Below are 11,154 nucleotides of genomic sequence, written 5' to 3' on the forward strand. Positions count from 1 at the left end.
AAAATTAACAGAAGATATTTTTGTTGTGACGTTTAGCTGGCCTGATGTTCAGAGAAAATAAATACATCATTAATCATTTTTGTGGGGACACAGTGAATGGGCAGTCTCTCAGAGCACAGACTCCCAGAGTCGACCTGGTATGGAATCAAGTCCTCACTTTCCACTTTCTGGATCTCTCTTCTCAGGCATGTCAGTCACATGCACTGACCCCCTGTTTCTCATCTGTATAATGTGGTAACAGTGGTCCACAGAAGACCTGGGCTGTCTTCCATCCCTGACTAGAATTGGATTATTCTCATCTCAGTGATTTGGCAATTTCAAGACACCAAGGATCAGAGAGACCAGTCCAAGGGTTTGACTCTCCCTCTTTTCCCTGTCCAGGGCAGGCCAAGCCATATCCAGATACCCCCTCCTATTGTTTCTGGGCTTAAGACCTGGCCTGAGGAGAGGTAAGTGAGACACCTGCCATAGGATCCCTATGTAAGGGGGCACAAACACTCAGTAATTAAGATAACAAATAAATAGCATGTTTTGAAAAATAAAATTATTTTAAAAATCTATATTGAACAAAATACCAACAATTTTAGTGAAGATGGGATAAGTATTGCCAATTTCCCCTTTGCCTCGGGCTCCATTATGGCTCAATGTGTTGCTGCTTCCAAACCACAGCCTGAAGGTAGGGAACCTGCAATTATCCAAATCATTATTAATTACTGCTTAATTATAATTAATTATCCAAACGGCCCTAAGCCTCAGAATCGCCATTGTTCACTCTGATTGTTTGGCCTCTAGTCAAGCTCCTGTAGGGATACCCACAGGGAAAGGTGTATTTTTCTGACCGTTTCTTTCTTTCTCCTCTAAAGAGACCTAATCACAACTGCCCACTAATCAGCCTTCTTACCTCACCATAGACTCTGAGGGGCAAGCGTCTCCCTATTCTTTTATAGAAACATAAATTGCCAGCAAAGCATGATTTCTACCCCAAAGAGAGCTAAGCAGAGTTTGCAGATGTGGCAGGCTCCTCCCCTGATATTCCTGGGGGAAGGGCACACAGACCTTGGCATACTTTGCTTCAGAAATAGGCGGTAGAGGCGCCTGGGTCACTCAGTGGGTTGAGCTTCTGCCGTCAGATCATGATGTCAGGGTCCTGGGATAGAGCCCCGAATTGGGCTATCTGCTCAGCGGGGAGCCTGCTACCTGCGCTCTCTCTCTCTGCCTGCCTCTCTGCCTACTTGTGATCTCTGTTTGTCAAATAAATTTAAAAAAAAATTTTAAATAGGCAATAGCAAACAGCATGCCCCTTCCACCTACTTCCCAGGAGAAGGGAAAATCCTTACGTAATGGGATCAGATGGGTCAGTGGTGCCAGGTGGAGAGTTGCCCTGAGGGCCTTTCATATCACCGCATCCAGAGATTTTGGAGGCTAATTATTATATATGCATGTAAAGAACTTCCCAGTGCACGTTCGCAGGGAAATTACTAGTTAAATGTAGCAATGACAGAAACACTTAAAGTCTTCTTTTCACACGATGGTTTCATTTTACACTGGACACTTCATTTGCTGAAACCACAGATTCTAAGTTGCTCTACCGAAGTAATCACTAGAAAAATGTGATGTTTTCAGCATGTAGATTTTAGGAGATTTTCTCTGACTGCTCCTGAATTTGATTTAATGTAAATGTTATTTTCAAATGTTCAATTCAAAACATCACAAAATGCACATAACCAATGGCAAATTTGGTTCTGGAAGCACCTGCAGAAATCCATGTTCTTCCTAACATGGATTTCTAACAAGCGGGAGTGGTGGTGGGGGGTGGGGGGGGCTGCCTCGAAGCCAGGTAGTGCCGAAGACTGAGATTTGGCGACAGCAAATTTACCACGATCCGCGGTAAGGTGATGATCTCCACCAACTTCAGAAAGTGAAGGAGCTAGCTTTGGGGGTGGGGAGAAGAAAGGTTGCTCCCCATACCTCTCCCTTCCTTCCCTACATTTTAATTTTAATCGTGTTTACCAGAAAAGTGAAACCCACTGGGATTTTATATTTGTGTCCAATAAGAAGCCCGAGCACTCTGAGGCCATCACACCCCGAGGGATACACAACCAGTCCCAGGTGTTCCGGCCTCGGCATGGAGGCCCCTGCTGGAGGAATGAAGAAGCTGCCCAGATGTTCAGGCCTCAGAAGGCACGACCTGCGGAAACCTGGAGGAGTCCGGCTGACAGCCAGAACTGCGGGTCCAGACCTACACCCCCAGGTGAGCGGCCCTCAGCCGCTCCCGGGCGGGACTCGCTCCGGCTGCACTGCGGCCTCGGCGGTGCTGGGGCGCATGCGCAGTCCTCACCTACACACTCGAGAGCATCAGAAAATAGCTGTTGTTGGAAAAAATGCTATCAGGCAGCAGAAACTAGGAGCAGAGGCACAAAAGAGAATAGAGAATACTGAAAAATAAGGAATGGGTATAATCGCTCTTGAATTGTGATTGTTGCTCTTCTCAGATGCAACTTTTCATTCATGTATCCATTCGTTCAAGAAGTGTCTGAGGCGGCTGCAAACCAGGCATCTTACTTAGCCTGAGTTTTGCAACCTGAATAAAATAGCTCTGCCCTGGGGGGTGTGCCTAGTTTACTGTGGGGGGTGGGGATCAAACAAGGAAGCAGCTTTCATACAATGTGATACAAGGCTGCATCACGCAATGACTGCACCCAAGATGCAGAATTTTCCAGGCTTAAGGGAGTCCGAGAAGCTTGGCAGCAGGCTCTGCTGGATACAAGCCCCAGAGCATGAGTAGAGGTTGACCGAATGGCCCAGCTGGGGCAGCTCCCGCACTGACAGGCAGACTGGGTGTGGGCACTGGCTTCGGCGGTTACCACTACTCTCCTCAGTTTTTCTTTGCCTCTTCTCGGCCAAGCATTGACTCTATAACCAGACTACTTTTTTTTTTTTTTCCAGAAGAGTGTTCTATGTTATCTGTATAGTAAGTACAACAGAGAAGATATAGCTCGTGGGATGTGGGGCATCACTCAAAGGAGCACCTTAAAGAAGCCGGGCCTGCTCAACAGAGGGGCCAAGACCCTAGCTCCTCCACTCCCTGCCACATGCAATCGAAGTTGTATGTTTTGTTGTTGTCATTGTTTAAGTTCACTTTCTCTACAAACGTGTCCCTTAAGACAAATTTCTTGGTCCCTGCATCTATCCAGTCTGCCCATCCTAATCCTTTCTGATGGAAAATTCTAGAGGAAGTGCAGGGTGCACTCCATGCTGTGAGGATAAAAATCGATTTGTCTCCACAATAGGGCAATAGAGTCATCATGAGGAAAAGACTGTGCCCTAAAACCTATGAGCTCTGTTTCTAGGGGACAAACTTGGTTAAGAAGACTTCTTTAAATTTTTCCCTGCTGTCAAGTTTAATGAGACTGCTCCTCCTACAGTGTTTCTAATATCAGCTTGACTTCAGGAGGCTGCTGTCAAAAAGGCTACCAGAAGACACTGAGGGGAACACACTAAATCATTACAGGAAAAAAGTTCTAACTTCAGTAAGCCAGCTTGGCCAAAAATTCCATTTTAAGAGTAAAATTGGCACATCAAACACTGACACATCTTCAAAGCAACAAGATATCACACAAGTGAAACAAGTAGAAATAGTGAAGTTTGGTGGGGGGAAGGGGTTAGCATTGGCAAGATTGGGAAAAAACAACTGCAAGCATTATTTAGTTATACTCTACCTTGCTTTTGTTTTTTTTTTTTTAAAGATTATATTTATTTATTTAAAAGAGAGAGGGAGAGAACGCAAGCAGGGTGAGGGGCAAAGGGAGAAGCAGAGGGGTTGCCTGGGTGGCTCAGTGGGTTAAGCTGCTGCCTTCAGCTCAGGTCATGATCTTAGGGTCCTGGGATCGAGTCCTGCATCAGGCTCCCTGCTGAGCAGAGAGCCTGTTTCTCTCTCTCTCTCTCTCTCTCTCTCTCTCTCTGCCTGCCTCTCCATCTACTTGTGATCTCTCTCTGTCAAATAAATAAATAAAATCTTTAAAAAAAAAAAGCGGGGGGGGGGGGGAGAAGCAGAATCATTTCTGAGCAGGGAGCCTGATGTGGGGTTTGATCCTGGGACTCTGCAATCATGACCTGAAACAAAGGCAGACATTTAACTGACTGAACCACAACAGGTGCCCCTCTACTTTGCCTTGTTCTAAAGCGGATTTGGCAGTGAGTTTACTTCCAGGGCAAGTGTGCTAGGCAGCTCTTTCCGGAAACTGGTTGAGTGTAGATCACATGCCTTTACAACCTTTGGATCTGGATTGAAAGCTGGCATCTGCTTTAGAAAACCAGGAGCCCGAACAGCTGTGGGCTAAAGATTTTAGATTTCCTATAGCACTTAGACAAAGGCAACGGGAAGCAAAGAAGCCATTAAACTGCAAAGAAGAGAAAAGCCTCCAGGAAAGGAAAAAAGAAAATCCAAGGCTCTTAAAACTGTAGGCCCTTCCTAGCACTCGTCCTAGAAAGTGCCCTGATATGTTGAGTTGTAATCACAATGGACATTCAGGGCCAGAACTGACCTGTTCAATGAACATTAACTGCCCTAGTGGTATGGCAAACTAACACTTTTTAAAATTTTTTTCAGGGCGTCACTTCAAATAAATGAACATTCTTATCTCAACTGACTTCAGTGGGCCAGAAGAAACCTTCATACAACGAGAAGAGAGAACGTAGGAGAACAGTTCAGAAGGTGTGGAAAGAGACAGATGGAAAAGGCACTGGATTGTTTTCTTAAATAAGAATGCCAGGACCACCAAATGCCCCACTTACTAAAAAGTACCAATTATAATTTTCTAAAGTTGGGAATGAGAAAAGTCAAGTTCCACATCAAATGAGATATAGTAATAATTCTTAATGTTTTTATTCACATATGTCATAGAGAATATGGTGATAAGGGTAGACTCTCTGCCCAGAAAAAGAAAATGTACATATTACTTACACACAAAATCCTATTCTATAGTACTCGTCATCATAGTCAAGATGGAATCCAGTTAGTCACAACACACATGTAATACATAGTCCTAATCACCTGACTGTCATAAAATCTTTCGTGCATCTAAGCTAGTTTTATTCTATAGTTTAAGCCTCTCACCACTTTTTCTGTCCTCTTAAGAAAAGATTATTATAGAACTCTGTTTAAGTTTTCATATATGCTTGCAAAAGGATATGAAATTTTATCATGATCCCTTTTGCTTTAAGCTGAAACTTCTCTAAACTTCACTTGTAGATGATAGCATAGAGTGTTAGTTACCGTGTGTATCCTGTTATCCCTTCTACAGTAGTTACTCAGCCGTTTGATTACATTTTCTGAGCCTTCATTGCAGCCATGTGTGGTCGTATGGCCATGCTTTAAGTCAGTGATATGTAAGTTCTGGGCTAGGCGCATCTTAAAAATCTCCATTCCTTTCCTCTGCTCTGATGTCTGGAATGAAGATTCTATAGTCATTCTGGACCTTGATTTTGAGGTGTGATGGACAACACTGACTGTTGACTCACTTATTGCAAGATCAATTTAATGAGAACAGGGACTTGTTTATTTTGATCAGAACATCTTCAGCACTTAAAAAGTGGGTGGTATGTGGTAAAGGCTTAAGTATTGAACAGGTATTGAATGGATGAAATATGAGTTTATTCCAGACCCATATGAAACACTAATCACAAAGTCCTCCCCAGGGCCCCTGGGTGGCTCAGTCACTTAAGCATCTGCCTTGGGATCAGGTCATGATCTCGGGGTCTTTGGATGAAGTCCCACATGTGGCTCCCTTCTCAGCTGGGAGACTCCTTCTCTCTCTCCCTCTGCCACTCCCCCTGCTTGAACTCTGTCACTTTCTCTCTCTCTCTCAAATAAATAAATAAATAAAGTTTTTTAAAAAATTCTCCCCAGGGGATATTCAGGCATCAGTAGGCACATGCAGGTTCTCAGTTTCTATCACAGAATCAAAGTCTTGCTTAATTCAAATCACATTGCTACTCCTTGTTTCCCTTTGCTCTGTCATTGAAGGATAGGGTTGTTGTTGTTGTTTTTTCTCACCATAGCACATACAGTCCCCAGTGTCCATCACCCAGGCACCCCATCCCTCTCACCCCCTTCCCCTCCAAAAATCCTCAGTTTGTTTCCTGAGATTAAGAGTCTCTTGTGGTTTGTCTTCCTCTCTGGTTTCATCTTGTTTCATTTTTCCCTCCCTTCCCCTATGATCCCCTGTCTTGTTTCTTAAATTCCTCCTATCAGTGAGATCATATGATAATTGTAATAGAGTCTTTTCTTAATGCTCTCCAATGTCTTTTTCAAACAAAATATTTTAAAATCTAGTTTTATAACGATGCTTTCCAATGTTTTCTTTTTTTAAAAAGATTTTATTTTTATTTATTTGACAGAGAGAGACACAGCGAGAGAGGGAACACAAGCTGGGGGAGTCGGAGAAGGAGAAGCAGGCTTCCCGCTGAGTGAAGAGCTCGATGTAGGGCTTGATCCCAGGACCCCGAGATCACGACCTGAGCGGAAGACAGATGCTTAACGACTGAGCCACCCACGTGCTCTGCTTTCCAATGTTTTCTTAGCAAGTGTTAAGATTCTTTAATTTTCAAAGTCATGCATATCTATTTTGATGTGTGTCTATTTCTTTTTTTAAGATTTTATTTATTTATTTGACACAGAGAAAGAGAGATCACAGCAGGAAGAGGCAGACAGAGAGAGAAGGGAAACAGGCTTCTTGCCCAACAGAGAGCCCGATGCAGGGCTTGATCCCAGGACCCTGAGATCATGACATGAGCCAAAGGCAGAGGCTCAATCCACTGAGCCACCCAGGCACCCTTGATGTGTGTCTATTGTTAAATGCAAGCACTATTTTATAACATAATCTTGGACATTGTCTCAAGTCTATAGGAATCATCCAAAATGGCATTTGAAGGGGTCCCTGGCTGGTGCAGTTGATTAAGCAAACAGCTCTTGGTTTTGGCTGGAGTTGTGATTTCAGGATTGTGGGATCGAGCATGCATTGTGCTCTACAATCAGCACAGAGTCTGCTTGGGATTCTCTCTACCTATCCCCGTCATGTGCTCATGCGCTGTCTCTAAAATGAATAAGTCTTTGGGGAGCCTGGGTGGTGGCTCAGTCGGTTAAGCATCTGCCTTCAGCTCAGGTCATGATCCTGGGGTCTGGGATCAAGTCCTACATCTGACTCCCTGCTCAGTGGGGAGTCTGCTTCTCCCTCTGCCCCTCTTCATGCTCTTGCTCTCTTTCTCTCTCAAATAAGTAAGATCTTTTTAAAAAAATAAATCTTAAAATAAAAATGGCATCTCATGACATTCCTAGAACTTCAGACAATATTATTATTATTATTATTATTATTATTATTATTATTTTAGATTTTATTTATTTATTTGACACAGAGAGAGAGAGAGATCACAAGTAGGCAGAGAGGCAGGCAGGGGGTGGGGGAAAGGCTCCCCACTGAGCAGAGAGTCCGATGTGGGGCTCGATCCCAGGACCCTGAGACCATGACCCAAGCCGAAGGTAGAGGCTTAACCCACTGAGCCACCCAGGTGCCCCTCAGACAATATTATTATTATTATCATGGAATGTAGTCACTGAGGATTTAACAATATGTTGTTCATGGAAACCTAAACTTTACTGAATCTTTACAATTCTACTGTGGTTTCCCAATTTCAATTTATTGTCAATTTTTGTCCCCAAACCGTATTTTACATCTTTTAAACAATTAAATTAAGTATTAATTATCGCTGCTTCTCTGATATTTAGATTTTTCTCTATTTTTTTCTTTTGAGTATAGTTGACACATAAAAGTTACTTTAGTTTCAGGCGTGCCTGCTTCTCTGATTTTTGAGGTTACCTTTTCTTTCTGCCATCCTAATAAAGGAGGACATTCCTCCCTTTCGTCCATTTTTGGGTAACTTATGTGGTTAAAGTGTCTGTAAATGTTCACATTTTTTGCAATTACGTGTCATTTTCTTCTTAATTTTGTTTTTACTTGCACCCCAGAGTTGTAATTTAACTATTTGGGGGAAATAATTAGCCCCGTCTACTTTTGCAACATACCTGCTTATACTAGAGCTCCAAGATTTGTGGTCAAGTGTCTCTTCAATTTACCCACCTTTGAGGGAAGATATTTACTTATTGTATATAAATATACTGAACTTTTATGAAGTGTGGACTTCTCTACACATCATTCTCTCTTCTCCAGAGGAGATTTCCAAGTAGAAGCTCATTAAAATAGAGAAACATAGAGGTCACCAGATGAGCTCTTCCTAAGCCTCTCCTTTATTAGAAATGTCTATGAGGCCACACAGGTCCTTCCCTCTTCCTTGCTTTCCTGTCAGTCCAAAGCTAATCTCTCCTAACTCTGGAGTACCTCACTTTTGCCTTCTCAGAGACCTTGCTCCTATAATTCTCTCATCTTCTGTAACTTCAAACATTTTTTCTCCATTGACTCTTACCTTTAACAAATAAATAGACTCACTTTTTTTTTTTATCTTAAAAAAAAAATCCTTAATCATACACCGCCCTCTAACTACTACAGCATCTCTCAGTCAAATGTTTGGGAAGAGACGCCCTCAGTCCTGGTGTTCCCTGTCCCACCTCCGATTCACTTCTTTACTCACTACCTGCCATCTGCCTCACACACATCCACAGTCTCCCAGTTGCCATAGCCAAAGGCATTTGTAGCTTTCCCATCCTTGACCCCGCAGGGAATTGCTTATTGCCTGCCTACCTGCCAGGCACTGTTCTAGGTGTAGCCCTGTAATGAAAGGCAGCTGTGGCCCCCACCCTCACGGGACTCACTTGATCCATCAGTCGTTCCTGATTAATACTCAGGTCCTTTGAGTTCACTGCTCACCTTTTCAGGCTTTACTTAAATGCCTCTTAAATCTCTCTATTCTCCAGTCTTTCTTTTTATTTATTTTTTATGTATTTATTTTTTTTAAGATTTTATTTATTTGACAGACGGAGATCACAAGTAGGCAGAGGCAGGCAGAGACAGAGGAGGAAGCAGGCTCCCCGCTGAGCAGAGAGCCCAATGCGGGGCTCGATCCCAGGACCCTGAGATCACGATACGAGCCGAAGGCAGAGGCTTAACCCACTGAGCCACTCAGGCGCCCCCAGTCTTTCTTTTTTAAAAAAGTCTTTTTAATTACACACATCTTCTTAAGACAGTCATTTCTGTACCTGTGGCTTAAATTACTTTCTATATATTCTAATGAAAACACAATTTTACATGTTTATTCATTTAAGTTTTATTTTACATAAAATGCTTCATTCGCTAAAACCATAGTGTTCTATGAACAACCAAGTTGTTCTGTGAAAGTAATCATTAACAAATGTTCTATTCTTAGTATGTCAGCTTTAGGAAGTTTCCCTGATTATGTTTCTTTTTTTCTTTTTTGGTTTAATATGTGTTATTTTTGAAAATGTAAGTTGGGATATTGCAAAACAGATCAGTCAAAAGAGGTAAATATCCAACTTTCCACCAGACAGCTCCTTTCGCATGTCCCACTTAACAGGCAAATATTATCTTCCTCCTCAAACCTGTTCCTCTTCCTGTATTATCTCTCTAGGAGAGGGTCACTGCTGTCTACCCAGTCCGCCAAGCCAGGACCCTGGTGGCCATTTTTGCCTCCCTCTTCACTTGTCTCTCCATATCTAGTCATTAAGCCCTTCGATTCCATCTCCCTAAACATCTGAAGGCCTTTCCCTCCACTTCAGTCACTGCCACTGCCTTCTGTCCTAGTTGAACACAAAGTCTCTGAATTGGCCTTGTTGCCTCCTTGAGTCCTTATTTGTCTCGCTACAAACCATCTGAAAGTGATTCCTCGACTTTATGTTATTCAATTGTCGCATGTTTGCAGGATAAAATCTATCCTCTGTCCCCAACCATCTACTTTGGTGTCAGTTAGTTCTAGGTTTGAATCCCAGACTCAATCAAGCCCTTTCCAGCAGTCTGACCTCAGACAGTAGGATTCTCTAAGCCTTTGTTTTGTCATCTCTGTGAGCTCACTGAGGGCAGGAAGCTTTCTCATATACAGTGCCTAGCATGTGGGAGAGAATGTTAAATGAAGGGAAAACATTTTAAAATCTACATTAAAAAATTGTCCTTCCTTAAAAAAAAAAAATCCTGATATACCATGTCACTTCCTCTCAAGTTTTACTTCTGTCTTTATTTTCTGGTAATCACGATAAGGTGCCTGGGGTGATCTGCACTATCTGGGATCAAACCCCGGCCCCACACCTGAGCGATCACGTGTCCAATGTTATTTCGTCTCAATTTGTTCTTTAGTATCTGTAAAAGGATTGTGTTTGAGGGTTAAAGGAGTGCCTCACTTGGAACGGGGTAGGGCACGCAGTTAAGTGCTTGCCAAACTATCATCATCATCAAATCAGGACCGTGTCACCCCGTTTTGTGGTTCTCAATTTCGTATGAGAAAATCGTGCTTAGTGGACTGTTGGCCAAAGATAAAAAACCTGGAAACTCCTGCCTTGGAAGGGAGTAACAGAAGCGAGAAAAGCGAGTTGGTGAATCCCCGCGTTTCTGGGCTGGGAGGGACCGAGTCGGTCCCCATTTCACCGATAACGAAAGGGAGGGTGACGTGTCCTCCTGTCTCGTGCAAGACACACAGCCACAGCGCCTTCCTGCGAGCGGGGCCAGGGCTCCGGGAGTTGCTGCGCTTACGTGGCAGGCGAAAACTGAAACTTGGGGGGCAAGAGAGGGGCGTCTGGTTACGAAAACGGTCAACAACTCGGGGGGAACTAAGTTCGGCGACCAATGCATCCCATGAGTCAGCTGTCGGACCCGCTGCAACCGAGCTCCTGACGGCATCGGCTCTTTACTAACAAGACTTTCTGTAAAGCCCACCGACCCAGGGCAGCTTGGAGCCACAAACGCCCGCAGCGCTTCCCGCAGAACCGGAAAACTCCCGGCTGCGCGAGATGAATGGGAGCTGGAGTCGGAGGCGCGCCGCGCGGGGGGCGGAGCAGCCGCGGGGCGGGGGCGGGGCATTGTGAGTCACGTGCCACCGCACCGAGGCGGGCGCGTGGAGGGAACTCTGGGCGTGATTGGTCCCTTGTAACCAGGTGACCACAGAATGCGTTCCGGTTGGCAGGCGCCAGCCAGGCCA

Source organism: Mustela erminea, chromosome 8 (assembly GCF_009829155.1).
Source record: "Mustela erminea isolate mMusErm1 chromosome 8, mMusErm1.Pri, whole genome shotgun sequence".
NCBI classification, from domain to species: domain Eukaryota; kingdom Metazoa; phylum Chordata; class Mammalia; order Carnivora; family Mustelidae; genus Mustela; species Mustela erminea.